The sequence below is a fragment of the Zingiber officinale genome, chromosome 5B (genome assembly GCF_018446385.1).
Source record: "Zingiber officinale cultivar Zhangliang chromosome 5B, Zo_v1.1, whole genome shotgun sequence".
NCBI classification, from domain to species: domain Eukaryota; kingdom Viridiplantae; phylum Streptophyta; class Magnoliopsida; order Zingiberales; family Zingiberaceae; genus Zingiber; species Zingiber officinale.
The window spans coordinates 28,803,028-28,820,876 of NC_055995.1; the positions used below are offsets into that span (position 1 = coordinate 28,803,028).

The window sequence follows — 17,849 nt, forward strand, 5'->3', positions numbered from 1 at the left end:
TCTCTATACTAGACTTTAATTTTAATTCAAATTACAAAAGTTCAAATATTTTTTTATATCAATGAATTTGATTTATTACCTTTCTGGTGTCTAATCTATTTTATTTTTGAATTATTTATTTATATTTTGTTGAAATATTATCATGTGAAAGATTTGGTATATAATATGATATATTAATTTTTTTATAAATATTTTTTTTCATATAAAAAAATAATGATTTATTTTAAATTTACTATAAAATATAGAAATAGTTAAATGTAATTGATTCACAAATTTTTAAAAACTAAAAATAAAAAGAGAGAGAAGAATTTTATTTTATTTTATTTATTTATGTATTTATACCAAAATCCAAATCATTGTAACCTTTTAAATGGAAAAAATTAGGATTCTCAAACAAAAATCACACTCGTAGAGTTTGGAGATTCTCATCGAACATATTAAATAAATACTCAAAGGGTGAATTTTTATAAAAATGATCCCTCAAAATACTCAACTCCATTTGTATATTCTAAAATACTTGTGAATTGAGAATTCATAATTATCTCTTTTATTTTTTTTAGTGTTTCGATTAATTTTCTTTCCTTTCTTCTCTAATTTTTACATAATGACTTTTCATAATTAATTTTAATGTGCGGAATTTCTTTTCCCCATATATATTTTCATTTGAAAGGGAATAATGATCATTGTACTAGGATAAAATATCTTTTATAATTTATCCGCTAGTGATCCAATAGCAAACATTGGATTCACCTGTACAATTTGACTTTTCGAGATCATCCATATAATTCAATCATTATGGACCTATAAAAGTAATAAGGTGATACCGGGGGGCCCACGACCCCCCCCCCTCGGCCGCCCGAGGAGCATGAGTTGATGCGGGTTCTCTGTCATCGGTGCGTCCAAGGGCCACTACGAACCAAACGCAGACCTCGTCCCCATCTTCCGTTTCCTCGGTCCCGTGGAAATTCACTTCCCCGATTTCGCAAGGTCGTCACTCCTCGCTTGTTGCCCCCGCCTTCTCGTCTCCAGCGTTCTCGACCATCTCCTCCCCGCACTCAACTTCCTCTGTCATCTCTGTTTCGTCGGTCGCCACTGTATTGTTGGTCCCTTTGGAAGCCGATAAGAGAGGAGGGGTGAATTGCCCTAAAAAAAATAAACCAACCATTTCCCGACTTATAATTAAATAAATAACACTTGTAAATAAAAAACAAAGAGATTAATTAAAAGAAAGCAGACACAAAGGAGTTACTTGGTTTGCAATCAGAAGATTGCTAATCCAAAGAGAATATGACGCACTATCTGAAGATCTTCTTCGGGTGGAATAGTCTCTTACAGCGTTAACAGAACAAACAGAAAAGTATAGCACAGAGAATTGGATTACAAGTGAATTGATTTAACCGTGAAAATTAGTGCTATATTTATAGCGCTGTTCGAAGCGCCTGGAAGGGTTCCGGGCGCCCTGGGGGGATAGAATTCTATCCTCGACACGTCGGTTAGCATCCACATCATCGCAGATAAAATTTGGGTTCCGGGGGCCCGAACTCAAAAGAAGGTTCCGAGCACCCGGAATGGTTCCGGGCGCTCGAACCACATAAGTCAATAGTGTTGACTTTTTGTGGTCCGGTTCCTTTGCTCCGGTTCAGCTTGTCTCGGTCCGGGTCTTCCGCTCAAGCTCCGCTAGCTTAGGTGATCTTGGCCATTCGGAATAGGGCTCACCCGAACCCAACTTCCGACCTTCTCCTCGAGCAGCCTTCCTCCCCGGTTTCTCGTCCCTCGAACGTCGCGTACGTTCTTCTCGTCCACCGGTGTACTCTTCCGCGACACCTCGTCCCTCGAACGCACCGAGCCCGTTGGCTCTCTCCCCGTGTCGTCCTTCTCGCTAGCCACGTTTTCCGCTCGACTTTCTGTGCTCCTAAGCTCCTGCACACTCAGACACAAGGGTTAAACCAAACAGAACCTAACTTAACTTGTTTGATCATATCAAAACACCTTGGGGTTCCAACAATCTCCCCCTTTTTAATGTGAGCAACCCAAGTTAAGATAGGGTAAAATAAACATAATGTAGAAACAAATAATTTTGTAAATTAGTGTAAGTAAGAATTTTCAATGAAAAAGTTTGAATACACCTTCCCCTAGACTTAACATTCTTCTCCCCCTTTGATCACATAAATAAATGGGGTTCTTTAACAAGTCTAAGGTTAATTAAAATTTTTAAAAAGAATTTGCAATAAATTAGAAAATTTTAAGTTTAAAAAAATCTAAGTATGAAAATTTCTAAGTAAAAAGAAATGTAATTTTCTAAGTTAAACATAACATTTTGTGCAACGGAATAACATATTTTAACAGAAATAATATTGAATTTTTCTAAATGAAACTTTTAGAAGAAATTTTAATAAGTGCTAAGAGTTGCAAAAAGTTTCTAAGTAAAAACAAATTCTGAGTTAAAGATAATTTAAAAAAAATTGAGAAAATTTCTCTAAGTTTTTGCAAACATAAATATTTTTGAGAATTGTCTAAAACAAATTGAGTAACCCTTTAAAGCATTTCAAATTAATACTTTTTTAGTTAGTCAATTAAACTTTTCATTTCAATACTTGACTTCCAAACAGTGGCGAGACACTAGGTCTTCTTGGTTATTGGAGCAACAACCACTTTCTAGACAAAGTCTTATAAAGAAATTAAATATTTAATTTTCTTGCTGAAAATACTAAGTCTAATTTTAAATTTAAATTAAACAGGTTTTTGGAACCCAATAGAGGTTTCTTCCTAGAAGGTTAATTAGGTATTTTTTTAGGAATATAAGCCTTTGATATTTTTCTGATTTGACTTTTGTGAAACCTATAGTACCAGTTTAATCCTCTATAATTTCTAAAAGAAGAAATATTTGAACAAACAGAATTTTTCAAGTTTTTTATTTCTTCTTTTAATTTATCATTTTCAAGTTTTACCTTTTCAAAGTCTTCTATTAGACAAAATTTTGCCAAAATTCTTTTTAATTCTAAATTTTCATTTTTTTAATTTGGTATTTTTACTTTTTAACTTGAACATGAATTTTGCCATAAACTTAATTCCAAAATAAAGCTGATCAAGAGGTAAGAGACATACCTCACTTACCATATCATACTTGAATCCTGACTCTCCCCCTGTTTCGCTGCATTCATCTGAAGTTGCTCCCCCTTTATCGATGCTGGGTTGCAATGTACTTTGCCCTTCATAGCTCACCATCAGTGCTAGTCCAGCATATTCTTGTACTTCGGATTCAGATGATGAAGTGTCGTCCCAAGTAGCTTTTAGATTCTTGTGTGTTCTTGGTTATCTTGACTTTATCTTTCTTGAGTTCTGGGCAATCCTCTTTTAAGTATCATTCCTTTTGACACCGGTAGCAACGAACCCTTCTTCTATTTCTCGGATTCTTCTTATTATGCATTTCTTTAAATTTATTAGATCGAAATAATTTTTTAAAATTCCTTACCATATACGCTTCTTGATCTTCTTCTGAGTCTGTGTAACGCCCGAAAATTCTCAAAACTATTTTAGAAATATTCTATGATTTTTATGGAATTTTAGAATATTTTTATGGAATTTTTAGAGTAGTGGAAGTAACAAAAATAAATAGGACCGTAAAATAGCCTACACGAGAATTGAACCCGAGACCTAATTGGTCCTATGACTTATGGTGAACCATGGTAACCAAGTGCACTTTATATTTATGTTAGATTTGGGCGGAAATTACCACTTAATATAAATAGGAAATAATTAAGTGAAGGGTTATTTGGATCGTGATTTTTCCTCTCCTCAAACCCTCACCGCCGACTTCCCTTCTCCTCTCCTTCTCTCGGTGCCAACCACAAGGAAGGCTAAGGTTCGGCCCAAGGGCACTTTCCGGCGACGACTTCAAGACGAGGACGCTCCCCTTCGCGAGAAGAGCACGTAGAAGTAGGAGAATCGTCAAGGAGATCGTTCTTCCGGGAAAACTAGCGATTAGAATCGTAAGAAACTTCGAATAGGAGGTAAGAAACCCCTCACCTGCAGTATAAGTAGCTTCCGTGTGAATTCCATGTTTTAGTTTAGTAATATGTAGACTTTCGGCACAAGGATGCGAATTAGTGCATACTAAGTGTTCGATTAAATTATTTAGCACAGAAAAATGTAACTTAGGCATTTTAATAGCTCAGTAAATGCAATAGAAGCATTTAAATAGTTTAGTTAGCCTTGCCACAGCATATATGGGACTACGGTCCAATGGGTGGGCACCCACAGTCGCCTCTAGGTTCAGATAACCTAGTAGAAGCAAGGTAAATTAATTAGCTATGATTCAGTATTTTATTTTTAGTAGTGGCACTGTACAGGATTAGATATCCATTGGGATGGGCTCCCATAGTCGGTCCCTAGGTTTAGATAACCTAATAAACCTTGCTAAATTCGAGATTTGCAACCCCGGGTTTAGTTGAGGATGCGCGCATAGCATGTACAGTTGCGGGCCCATTATTTTAATCTATTATATTATAGTTTTTCAAAACTCACAAAGATCAGTTATGTTAGTTGAGTTTGAATTCAGTTCCAGACTAGTTTAATTCATGTTCAGCTCAGTTTTCCTTGTTGTTACACATGATAGTTATGGTTAGCTTTGTATGCCATGCTTTGGTGTTCATGTTCAGCTTTTATTACACATGTTTAGATGATAGTATGCCATGACTAGCTTTGATTTCTATGTATGATAACATGCCATGTTTCAGTCTAATCAGTGCACTTTCAAACAGCATGTTTTAAAAGCATATTGCATCGAATGCATGTTTTAGTGAGGTAGATGGTTTCTTACTAAGCGAAAGCTTATAGATACTTTCTTTTCCTTATACTGCAGATAAAGGTAAAGGAAAGATGGACTAGCGGAGGCTGGAGGACAATAGGAACTTGGAAAGAAGATCTTAGGGAACTCTAGCAAGCTTTGTTTAAACATTAGTACTTTTTAGTGTTTTAGCAATTTGCACTTTAGTATGTTGATCGCTATGAATTAGTTAACCATGCACTCTATTATGCTTAGAACATTGTTCTTTATGATGTTAGAATGTTAGTTGTGGTTGTTAGAGTGTTTCCTAGCCATCTTAGAACATGTAATGTGATTGAGGCACGAAATAGTCTGTCAAATCGGGTTCGTTCGAAATCGAACCCGGATCGATCTACGATCGATCGAATTGTTTCGATCGGCCACCGACCGATCCGCCACGAACAGAGTTAGCGTCATGGATCGGTCACCGACCGATCCGCAACAGAGCTCACCGACGGTCACCGACCGATCGAGTTAATCGATCGGCCCACCGACCGATCACAGACTCGGATCGGTCGGCAGACCGATCCACCGTATTGTTTGTGTTGCATGTAGTTTCTCTGATTGCCGTATTTGTCTATCACCATCGGATTTTAACCATCGATTCATGGATCGATTGAAATGCCTGATTACAGCTAGAAGGACATCCGAGAGGCATAGATTATCTTCTCTAGCATGTGTACAACTCCTAGGTACACCTAGAATATTAAGTTCAGATTTTACAATAATCAGTTTAGTAAAATTTTAATCAATCCAGATTTCGCAATAGTAATTAGACAGCATAATGTAGCGATCGGCCTTACTGGAGAAGGCGGGTCGTTACAGAGTGGTATCGGAGCGTTCCATACTCCCTACACACACATCAACATTGTACTGCAACTTCCAAGTAAGAATACCTCTCACTTTGTATGTTTATTGCTTTTCTGTAGATAACTAAAGCATGCTTGTTTATGATAGTAGTTAACATGATAACAATAGTTTCTCTATTATGTTTGTGTTAGTCATGTATGTCCCGCATGTCTTTAGAAATGGCACGAGGACGCCCATCTAGAAGGCACCACCATCGAGCCTCAAAGATGAGGCCTCAATGCCTCCCCGACCTTACAAAGACTAGTGGCTCGCCCGCAGCCTAACAACAATGTAAAATAGCCACCTTAAAGGCTAGTCGGTAGAACACCACTGTCACCCCTGAGCCTAACTTAGCGACACCAATGGTCTTAGAGGTTCCACCACCAGTAGCCCCAGCAGCAAGAACGCAGAGAGAAGCCTATCTCGATCCGGTGGCGAGAGTCAAGTCGAGAATTTCTCAGCAACAATGAACCATGGGATGCTCATGGTTCAAAACACCGAAAGTACGATGGAGCTTGCCGTAACATGAGAAGGTGAAGTGCGCCTCCTTCGCTGACAGAGATGCACGTATGTGGTGGAGAGAATCGAGCGGCGCCCAAAGGAACCGATGATACGGGCTGACTTGAAGGAATTCTTTAAGGAGTTCACGTGTGGGTCACCAACCGTCACTACGACGAGTTCACCGAGTTTCGGCAAGGCAACCTATCAGTGAAGTCGTGAAGAAATTCAACAGTTGGCTCGTCTATGCCCTGAATTAGTCAACACATAAAGGGAACGAATCCGGTTGATGCTCAAGATGCCGAGGCCGGAAATAGCAATGAACGTGGTGGTATGGCCTCATAGGCCACAAACCACGTAAGAATTAGTGAGCGGTTCAATCACTAAGCATTACTGAATAGTATCAGCGGGCAAGTCCTCTCGTGGTTAAAGGTCAAGGAGGCCTGTGCACTGCCAGGTCACAGCCCCATGGCTCTAATCGAAAGGGAACTCCAAGAACAAGCGCAAACCGTGGAGTTACCCAAAAGGAGGGCCAACCAGCGGTTATCCAAAGTGTGCTACTTGTGGGAAATTCCATCCGGGAGTTTGTCGGAAGGGCACACGAGGATGCTTTGAATGCGACAGAAGGGCATACAAGCAAAGGTCCAAACAAGACCGCCTTCCTCACCACACCGATTCAATATGGAGGCCACCAGCACATCAGGCAGGCGGGCCTTTAGATGGTCCACATATCAGCCAGGGCAGAAGCCCTCCAGCCACGACCAATGCGAGGATCTACTCACTCACGAGAGGACGATCAAATGCCTCGACAGATTGTTATAGGTCGATTAGTATTTTACAAGTACAACTGTCTTATTCGACATCGGGGAACCCATTCATACATATCCAGGCATTTCGAGAAGTTAGCAGTACCTCCAGAGGTACTCAAGAGCGCCTCATTACGACGTTACCCTCGGGAGAAATCATGCCTACGACCGGCTCGTAGCAATGCTACCACTATAATGCATGAGAGCTCTTTTGCGATCCGATAGTGATTAATATGACCGACTACAACGTCATCTTCGGATGGACTTCTTGATCAAATACGTGCCTCCATCGAGTGTCAGAGAAGTCATATTCCAACCCAAGCGAAGCAATTGGCGTCGAGAACCGGGAGAAAGGCCAAGAAATTTCTCTCATGAAGGCACAGAGGTTGATGGATTCGGATGTACGGGTTCTTAGACACGTAGTCAAGACTACCAGGACAAGGACCAAGCGATAGCAGAGGTCCGAGTCATATGTGACTACCCAGCAGTCCTCACGAGGCCCAGCACCAGACAGGGAGATCGAATTTGAGATAGAGCTCATTCCCGGTACAAATCCTATCTCCAAAGCACCTTACTGCATGACTCCAGCAGAACTGAAGGAACTTCATGAGCAACTACAGGAGCTGCTTGACAAGGGCTTCATCCGTCCTAGTCACTCACCATGGGGAGCACCTGTATTGTTCGTGAAGAAGAAAGACGGGAGCATGCGCCTGTGTATAGACTACCGGGCACTGAACCAAGTCACAATCAAGAACAGGTATCCTCTTCCCAGAATAGATGACCTGTTTGATCAGCTAAAGGGAGCAGCAGTGTTCTCTAAAATAGACCTCAGATCAAGTTATCATCAGGTGAAGGTTAAAGAAGGGGACATACCCAAGACAGCATTCAGGACTAGATACGGACATTACGAGTTCGTAGTCATGCCCTTTGGCGTGACAAATGCTCCAGCTACTTTCATGGACCTTATGAACAGGGTATTCAGATAATACTTAGATAAGTTCGTTATCGTGTTCATCGATGACATTCTTATCTATTCAAGAACTCAGGAAGAACACGCAGAGCACCTGAGAATAGTGCTGCAGACCCTCCAGCAGAACCAGTTGTACGCCAAGTTCACGAAATGTGAATTTTGGTTAGATCAGGTGTCCTTCCTGGGTCACATCATCTCAAAGGATGGTATCATGGTAGACCCCAGTAAGATAGAAGCTGTGAGCAACTGGAAAAGACCCAAGAACGCCAGTGAGATCAGAAGCTTTTTGGGATTAGCAGGTTACTACAGGAAATTCGTAGAGGACTTTTCCAGGATAGCCTCCCCACTGACATCTCTTACCAGAAAGAACAGAAAATTTTAGTGGACAGAGGACTGTGAGAACAGTTTCAGCGAGCTGAAAAGGAGATTGACCAGTGCACCTATTCTGACTCTACCAGAGAACGCAGATAGCTTTGACATATATAGTGATGCCTCGAAGTTGGGACTAGGAGCAGTGCTGATGCAAGATGGCAACGTGATCGCCTATGCCTCCAGACAACTTAAGGATTATGAGAAGAACTATCCTACTCATGACCTTGAGCTTGTAGCAGTGGTGTTCGCTCTCAAGATTTGGAGACATTACTTGTATGGAGCTCAGTGCAGAGTGTATACAGATCATCAGAGTCTGAAGTACTTCTTCACTCAGAAGGATCTGAATATGCGACAGCACAGATGGCTAGAACTGGTCAAACACTACGACATAGATATCCTCTACCACCCAGGAAAAGCGAATAGGGTAGCAGACGCCCTCAGCAGGAAGTCCAGCGCTACCCTATTATCTCTAGCAGCCATGTCACCACCCCTACAGAAGGAGATCTCAGATTTCGATCTCGAGCTCATAGTCGGACAGCTCTCTACTATGACATTAGAGTCTATCTTGCTCGGTGACATCCAGACAGCTCAGGAGCAGGATCCTGAAATTCAGAGAATCAAGCAAGGTTTAGCAGAATCAGAAGGTGGAGAGTTCAGAATATTAGATAGCGGGGTGTTGTATTTTGGTGACAGGCTATGTGTTCCGGATCGGGAGGAACTACAGAGGAAAATCCTAGACGAGGCTCACAAGACTCTATGCGATGCATCCTGCTCCACCAAAATGTACCAGACATGAAGAAACGCTGGTGGCCTCGATGAAGAGAAACATCGCCGATATGTCAAGACCGCCTAACCTGCCGGCGTTATAACATCGAGACCGGGGAGTTTTGAGATACCGAGAATGGAAGTGGGAAGATATTTCTATGGATTTTATAGTGGGATTACCCTAACCACGAATGGTTTTGATACCATCCGGGTAATAGTCGACAGTTGACTAAATCAACTTCAGCTATCGGGATATCCTACTCCATGGAACAGCTAGCGTTGTATCTCAAGGAGATCGTTAGATTACATGGAGTCCCACGAACCATTATTTCGCATGAGACAAGAGGTTCACGCCACACTGGGAGTGTGTACAGTAGCATTGGGCACCGGGTTAAAGTTTAGCACAACCTTCCATCCGCAGATAGATGGACAGGTAAATCAGGTACTCGAGGATATGCTCCGAGCATGTGCCTTAGATTTCAAGGGAAGTTGGTGCAAATATCTGAGTTTAGCAGAATTTGCATACAACAACAGCTATCAGGCCACTATCGGTATGGCACCTTATGAGGCTCTCTATGGGCGGAGGTGTAGATCTCCAATCTGCTGGTATGAGAGTGGTGAACAGAAAGAACTAGAACTTCAGACAGATCTAGTGGCAGATACCACAGCAGCTATACAGCAGATCCGCCAGAGGATAGAGACAGCTCAGAGCCGCCAGAAAAGCTATGCTGATATACGGCGCAGACCTTTAGAGTTTTCAGTTGGGGATTCAGTGTTCCTTAGAGTAGCTCCCATGAAGGGAGTAATGCGTTTTGGGAAGAAGGGCAAGCTAAGTCCCCGATATGTGGGACCATACCTTATCAGCAGAAGAGTGGGCAAGGTAGCATATGAGCTAGAGTTACCCCAGGAAATGTCAGCTGTCCACAATGTATTTCATGTCTCTATGCTGAAGAAGCATATCCCAGATGCCACCCAGGTGATTGAGCCCCAGTCGGTACAGATCCGCGAAGACCTCAGCTATGACAGTCGGCCTATTCAGATAATAGACCGAGCAGTTAAGAAATTACGGAACAAGGAAGTACCATTAGTCAAAATTATTTGGCACAGTCACACAGTAGAAGAGGCAACTTGGGAGACAGAGGCCAGCATGAGACAGAAGTACCCAGAGTTATTTTAAGTTCGAGGACGAACTTTTTATAAGGTATGGGGGATTGTAACGCCCGAAAATTCTCAAAACTATTTTAGAAATATTCTATGATTTTTCTGGAATTTTAGAATATTTTTATGGAATTTTTAGAGTAGTGGAAGTAGCAAAAATAAATAGGACCGTAAAATAGCCTACACGGGAATTGAACTCGAGACCTAATTGGTCCTATGACTTATGGTGAACCATGGTAACCAAGTGAACCCAGCAGGGCCGTGCTAAAAGGAAAGGGAATCAATAATATTTATGTTAGATTTGGGCGGAAATTACCACTTAATATAAATAGGAAATAATTAAGTGAAGGGTTATTTGGATCGTGATTTTTCCTCTCCTCAAACCCTCACCGCCGACTTCCCTTCTCCTCTCCTTCTCTCGGTGCCAACCATAAGGAAGGCTAAGGTTCGGCCCAAGGGCACTTTTCGGCGACGACTTCGAGACGAGGACGCTCCCCTTCGCGAGAAGAGCACGTAGAAGTAGGAGAATCGTCAAGGAGATCGTTCTTCCGGGAAAACTAGCGATTAGAATCGTAAGAAACTTCGAATAGGAGGTAAAAAACCCCTCACCTGCAGTATAAGTAGCTTCCGTGTGAATTCCATGTTTTAGTTTAGTAATATGTAGACTTTCGGCACAAGGATGCGAATTAGTGCATACTAAGTGTTCGATTAAATTATTTAGCACAGAAAAATGTAACTTAGGCATTTTAATAGCTCAGTAAATGCAATAGAAGCATTTAAATAGTTTAGTTAGCCTTGCCACAGCATATATGGGACTACGGTCTAATGGGTGGGCACCTATAGTCGCCTCTAGGTTCAGATAACCTAGTAGAAGCAAGGTAAATTAATTAGTTATGATTCAGTATTTTATTTTTCAGTAATGGCACTGTACAGGATTAGATATCCCTTGGGCTGGGCTCCCATAGTCGGTCCCTAGGTTTAGATAACCTAGTAAACCTTGCTAAATTCGGGATTTGCAACCCCGGGTTTAGTTGAGGATGCGCGCATAGCATGTACAGTTGCCGAGCCCATTAGAAGTATGATTATGTATTTTAATCTATTATATTATAGTTTTTCAAAACTCACAAAGATCAGTTATGTTAGTTGAGTTTGAATTCAGTTCCAGACTAGTTTAATTCATGTTCAGCTCAGTTTTCCTTGTTGTTACACATGATAGTTATGGTTAGCTTTGTATGTCATGCTTTGGTGTTCATGTTCAGCTTTTATTACACATGTTTAGATGATAGTATGTCATGACTAGCTTTGATTTCTATGTATGATAACATTCCATGTTTCAGTCTAATCAGTGCACTTTCAAACAGCATGTTTTAAAAGCATATTGCATCGAATGCATGTTTTAGTGAGGTAGATGGTTTCTTACTAAGCGAAAGCTTATAGATACTTTCTTTTCCTTATACTGCAGATAAAGGTAAAGGAAAGATGGACTAGCGGAGGCTGGAAGACAATGCTACGAAGATGTGTGTGGGCAGGAACTTGGAAAGAAGATCTTAGGGAACTCTAGCAAGCTTTGTTTAAACATTAGTACTTTTTAGTGTTTTAGCAATTTGCACTTTAGTATGCTGATCGCTATGAATTAGTTAACCATGCACTCTATTATGCTTAGAACATTGTTCTTTATGATGTTAGAATGTTAGTTGTGGTTGTTAGAGTGTTTCCTAGCCATCTTAGAACATGTAATGTGATTGAGGCACGAAATAGTGCTGAAATCAGGGGTTCTGGTTCGAAATCAGAAACCTAGATCGATCTGCAGATCGATCAGAATTGTTAGTTAATCGATCGGTCGGTGGCCGACCGATCCTAACAGTTAGCGTGTGTTATGGATCGGCCACCTACCGATCCAGATGCGAAAGAAAGCCACCGATCGGTCGGTAGGCACCGATCGGTGAGTGAATCGATCGTCACCGACCGATCACTCTGTCGGTCGGAGACCGATCCACCGCATACTGAAGCAATGAGCTATGGGGATCGCCACCGACCGATCCGAGTTTTCTCCGTGCCATTATTAAGCTGGATCGATCACTGGATCGATCCGACAGCCCAATCGATTCATGGATCGATTGAAATGCCTGATTACAGCTAGCAGGACATCCGAGAGGCATAGATTATCTTCCCTAGCATGTGTACAACTCCTAGGTACACCTAGAATATTAAGTTCAGATTTTACAGTAATCAGTTTAGTAAAATTTTAATCAATCCAGATTTCCGCAATAGTAATTTAGCACAGCATAATGTAGCGATCGGCCTCACAGCCTAGTCAGTAGAAGGTGGGTCGTTACAGTCTGACTCGGGTTCATCCTTTTTGGTTGCGTTTAGCGCCATAATCTGGCATGATTCCTTTGTTGTCCCTGCACATCTGGTTTCATGTAATTCAAGAGTAGAAAATAATTCCTCTAGGGTACTTACCTCCAGGTCCTTTGAAATGTAGTAGACGTCGATTATCGAGGTTCATTCCGAAGTTCTGGGAAAGGCGTTGAGTGCATAGCATATGGTGTCCCGATTGGTTACTGTTTGACCGAGGTTCTTGAGTTCGGTAATTAACTCTTTTACCTTTGCGTGTAGATCATCTACTTTCTCACCTCTTTCCAAACGAATGTTCGTCAGTTTGTTCCGAAGTATATCCCTTCTTGTGAGCTTGGCTTCGGATGTGCCTTCGTGGAGTTTCAGGAATTTTTCCCAGAGTTCTTTGGCTGGCGAGCAGCTTCCGATGCGGTTGACTTCTTGAGGCGGCAACACGCTCAGCAAGTGATACTCCGCTTGGTTATTCGTTACGAAATCATTTTGCTCCTTCTTCGTCCAAAGACTTTCTTCTTTTTATTATCCGTTTTGATTCGTCGAAGCTACAAAATCATATTTTATTATTAAACGAATTTCGAAATTGATTTTCAGAAATACCTCCATACGACATTTCCAGTGTGCAAAATCTCCCTCGAATTTTAGTGGAACGATGCTTGATCCGGCCATTAGTTCCTTTGCTTCGGTCGACAGTTAGTCCTTCTGAAACGTCCTCGCTCTGATACCACTTGTTGGTCCCTTTGGAGGCCGATAAGAGGGGAGGGGTGAATTTCCCTGAAAAATAAACTAACCCTTTCCTGACTTATAACTAAATAAAGAACACTTGTAAATAAAAAGCAAAGAGACTAATTAAAAGAAAGCAGACACAAAGGAGTTTTTTTGTTTGCAATCAGGAGATTGCTAATCCAAGGAGAATATGACGCACTATCTGAAGATCTCCTTCGGGCGGAGTAGCCTCTTACAGCGTTAATAGAACAGACAGAAAAGTATAGCACAGAGAATTAAATTACAAGTGAATTGATCTAACTGTGAAAATCAGTGCTATATTTATAGCACTATTCGGGGCGCCTGGAAGGGTTCCGGGCGCCCTGGGGGGATAGACTTCTATCCCCGACGCATCGGTCAGCGTCCACATTATCGTAGATAAAATTTGGGTTCCGAGTGCCCGAAATGGTTCCGGGCGCCCAAACCACATAAGTCAACAGTGTTGACTTTTTGTGGTCCGGTTCAGCTCGTCTCGGTCCGGATCTTCCGCTTCGACTCCACTAGCTTGGATGATCTCAGTCATCCGGAATAGGGCTCACCCGAACCCAACTTCCGACCTTCTCCTTGAGCAGCCTTCCTCCCCGATTTCTCATCCCTAGAACGTCGCGTACGTTCTTCTCATCCACTGGTGTACTCTTCCGCGGCACCTCGTCCCTCGGACGCACCGAGCCCGTCGACTATCTCCCCGTCCCGTCCTTCTCGCTAGCCATGTCTTCCGCTCGACTTCCTGTGCTCCTAAGCTCCTGCACACTTAGACACAAGGGTTAAATCAAATAGAACCTAACTTAACTTGTTTGATTACATCAAAATACCTTGGGATTTCAACATGCATCACCTGTCACACCACTGTCCTCCTCGTCTATAGCGTCGAGGACACCTTCATCCCCAAGCTTGAATACCTCTGTGGCCTTGGATTCTCCCATTGGGAAACCCGAAGCATGGTGATTCGCTCACCCGGTTTGCTTACCTTCAGCATCGAGAACAATTTCCAGCCCAAGGTTGAGTTTTTGCACCACGAAATGGGCAGAGATCTCTCCGAACTCAAAGACTTTCCACAGTACTTCTCCTTTAATCTGGAGCAAAAGATCAATCCCTGACATTTGATGGAGAGTCGAGTGTGTATGTCGCTCTCCCAGATGCTCAAGGTCAGCGATGGTGATTTCTTGACTCGGTTGCTTGAGATGAGACTAAGTTCTATTGACGACAAACTATAACTTTCGCTATGTAAGTTGTAATGTAGTGTGTTATTAGATGTATGTAGAAATACCTAAACTAATTCTCCAATTAAAATGTGTCAAAGAAAAGTAGAAATCTACTTTATCTTTAGTTAGTTGTGTTAGACGAAGTTTACTGACCTGGTTGATCCAAAAGTCAAATGGAAAGAGCTTTTTCTACCTCTCTGAAGGAAAGTATTGCATGCTTAAAATTATCTCCTTTGGGATTCGTATATCATGTTATAGAGCATTGTTTAATTTATCTTGTATATGGTGGTGTTAAGGGAATGCTTTGAAACTGGTCAATAGTAGAAGATGAATCAGTTTATGCTGAAAGCTGGCTCACATATCTTGCAATTTTTATGCTTCTTATGTTACATAAGTCCGTACTAATATTGAGATATTTCAGTAGTTTGTTGTGTGGAATAATTTGAATTTAGTGTCAATCTTTATTAACATTCTTTTATGTCTATTTGGAGTTATGGTTGCAACTTTTATGACGAGACCCTAAATAGTGACATTTGTGCGTGCGAAGGGCCCATATCCAACAACTGGTTCTCGTTCTTTTAATTCATGATAATCCACTTGCTAAATTTAAGGTCGGAGATTAAATTGTGTAGGGTTTAGAAGCTGGATTGGGAGTCTTCACATAAATTTGAGCAAAGGTTCCTTCACTCTAGCTTTATTCAGACAACCATATGACATGAGGCAGTGTAGTGGTCTTTTAACAAAGTTTTTATAGATTTTGCAAGGGAAGGATAACCCATCCACCTTGGTCGTGCGACATTTAAATACAATGTATAATAATTATTTAAGATCATCGAAGTCAAAAGTACATATGCAAGAGTATAGATGAGTTCTTTGAGTGAACTCACACGATCTCATCCATGCTCTCACCTCTACATTTTTGACTCATATAAATTTATCAAGAGAAAAAAAGTTATTTGATCCCGATGAATATATGTAGGTCAAGAGTTAAAAGTAAAACTACAATTGTGCTATTATATGTTAGAAGCTATTGTGCTATTGTACGTTAGGAATACAATTAAAATTCACATTAAAAATACATAAAAAAAATCTTAAGTTTATAAAATAAAAATATCTTCATTGATATGAGATTTTTAGATAGAGTTCGAAAATAAATCCATGATAATTTAGATCTAAAGTGGACAATATCATACAATTATAAAGTGTTGGTGCAGTGAGCACCAGATGATCGAACCTGAGTTTTGATTATGGCAAAGGGCTCAAAGTTAAGTGGTGGTATTATCTAACAAAGTTCATGGAGCTTGCAGGAAAGTCCTAAGTGATACTTAGGCAAAAGTCCTAGCTGCGGTTAGGCAGGTGAAAACCCTAGGGGGTGGTAACCCTAGGTCATAGGGGGTGGTAACCCTATGCGGAAAGTCTTGGCAGGTCGATGGCTTCAGGCAAAAGTCCTAGGGGGTGGTAACCCTAGGTGGAAAGTCCTGGTGTCGCGAACCAGGTGAAAGTTTGGACTAGTCGGGAAGCGGATGTGCAGCAGAAAGTCTAGAAGGCCGAGTGTGAGCAAAGTCCAATGATCCGAGGATCGCACCGACAATGTGTAAATCTCCGAGTGGAGTAGGTGAGGACGCTTCCCGTAGAGGAACAATAGCGCCTAAGTCAACCTAGGGTTTCTTGAAACCCAAGTCGACTGACCCAGACCTAATACTTCATTTATAATATTTGTTGTATTATGTGCTAACTTTGCGGGGTAGTGTTTGGGACTAACGTATCTTGCAGGTGCAAAAGAGCAACTTAAAGCCCTCGGATGAAGGTCCAAGGCGCCCATGGAGCTTGGGCGCCTGATGCAAGGCCGAGCCGGTCAGAGAAGTCGCTCAAGGCGCCTGATGAACAATGGAAGGCGCCTTGAATGATGAAGGCGCCCAGAACAATGGAAGGCGCCGAGTCTATGATAAGATTCACCGCCCACCTCATCTCCCGGTTGACTACTGCTCAAGGCGCCTTGGTGAACAGAGAAGGCGCCTTGAACACCCTTTATAAGGGTTTCACCAGCAGCTCTCAACAACAACTTCCAAGCAATCTTTCGCTACAAGTCGCTCACGAGACGATCCTCAAGTAGACACCGACGACCCGGAGCTCCGAAATCTTCAGATTACGATATTGTCGTCGGTATAACTGTACTTTTTCATTATACTTAACTGTAATACTTGTACTCTTGTCGAGCTTATAGTTGTTGCCCACGGAAAGCGATCAAGGATCGCGGGCCTTCGAGTAGGAGTCGTCACAGGCTCCGAACGAAGTAAATTCTCTTGTCTTTCTGTGTGTTTGTTTACTTTCCGCTGCGTTACTTCTCCGATAGTTTTTACGATTCCGATAATAGAACGATTTTAGCCACGAGCGCTATTCACCCCCCCCCCCCCTCTAGCGCGTCTCGATCCAACATAAAGATATATGAATTTTATCGACTTATTAAAATGAAATTATTAATTTACATCAATGGACTTAGAGATGTTAAAAATATAGATGTCAGGACAAGTGAGTTCTTGCAAGTACAATGACGGTCTCACATCTTCAATTTTAGGACTAAAAAAAATTTAGATATCTTCAAAATAGTATAATATTATTCACTTTGGCCTAAAGCCTTATGATTTTATTTTTAGGTTTACCCAAAAGGTCTCATACTAAGTAATAAAGATATATTTCTCTTATAAGCTCATGATCTTTTCCGTATTTTCAATGTGAGACTTTTATTGGCAACCTTGCAACCCCAATATATATGACCATCAAGATGAAATAATCTAGACTGCAAACATGTAGGTCCATCAAGATCAAATGATCTAGATTGCAAGGATAAAACATTAAAGTGTTCCTAGTGATCCAAAAAAGACATATTTCTGCCCTCCCCTACGTATATAAATGATTTGTACACGGATTAAGGTTGTTCGGCCAAACCTACTATGTCAAACATAAGATGAGAAAAACCAAAAATGAGAGACAAGTTTTTATATCACAAGGTCATCAACCAACAACCAACCAAATATAGTCATCACATGTCACCCTTATTTTGTTGTCACCAAAAACACTAGGGCTACCAACAATTTTGATTGATTGAGCAAACACTTTAAAATAATTGCCAATAATTGATGTATTAGAGTTGGACCACAATGGTCAAGTGAATAAAAATTGAGCACCAAAAAAATCCAAAAAGAAAAAGAATATTTGAATTGGATATACCAATCAATGCAATTGATCAAGTCAGCTAAGTCAAGTTGGGCTTTAAGTAGCATAATGTT

General features: G+C 41.2%; 1 pseudogene; it reads left to right on the forward strand.

The window, feature by feature from the left end:
- The first annotated feature begins 676 nt into the window (after window positions 1–676).
- On the forward strand, window positions 677–14,574 carry LOC121986583 (annotated as a pseudogene).
- Window positions 14,575–17,849: the final 3,275 nt, after the last annotated feature.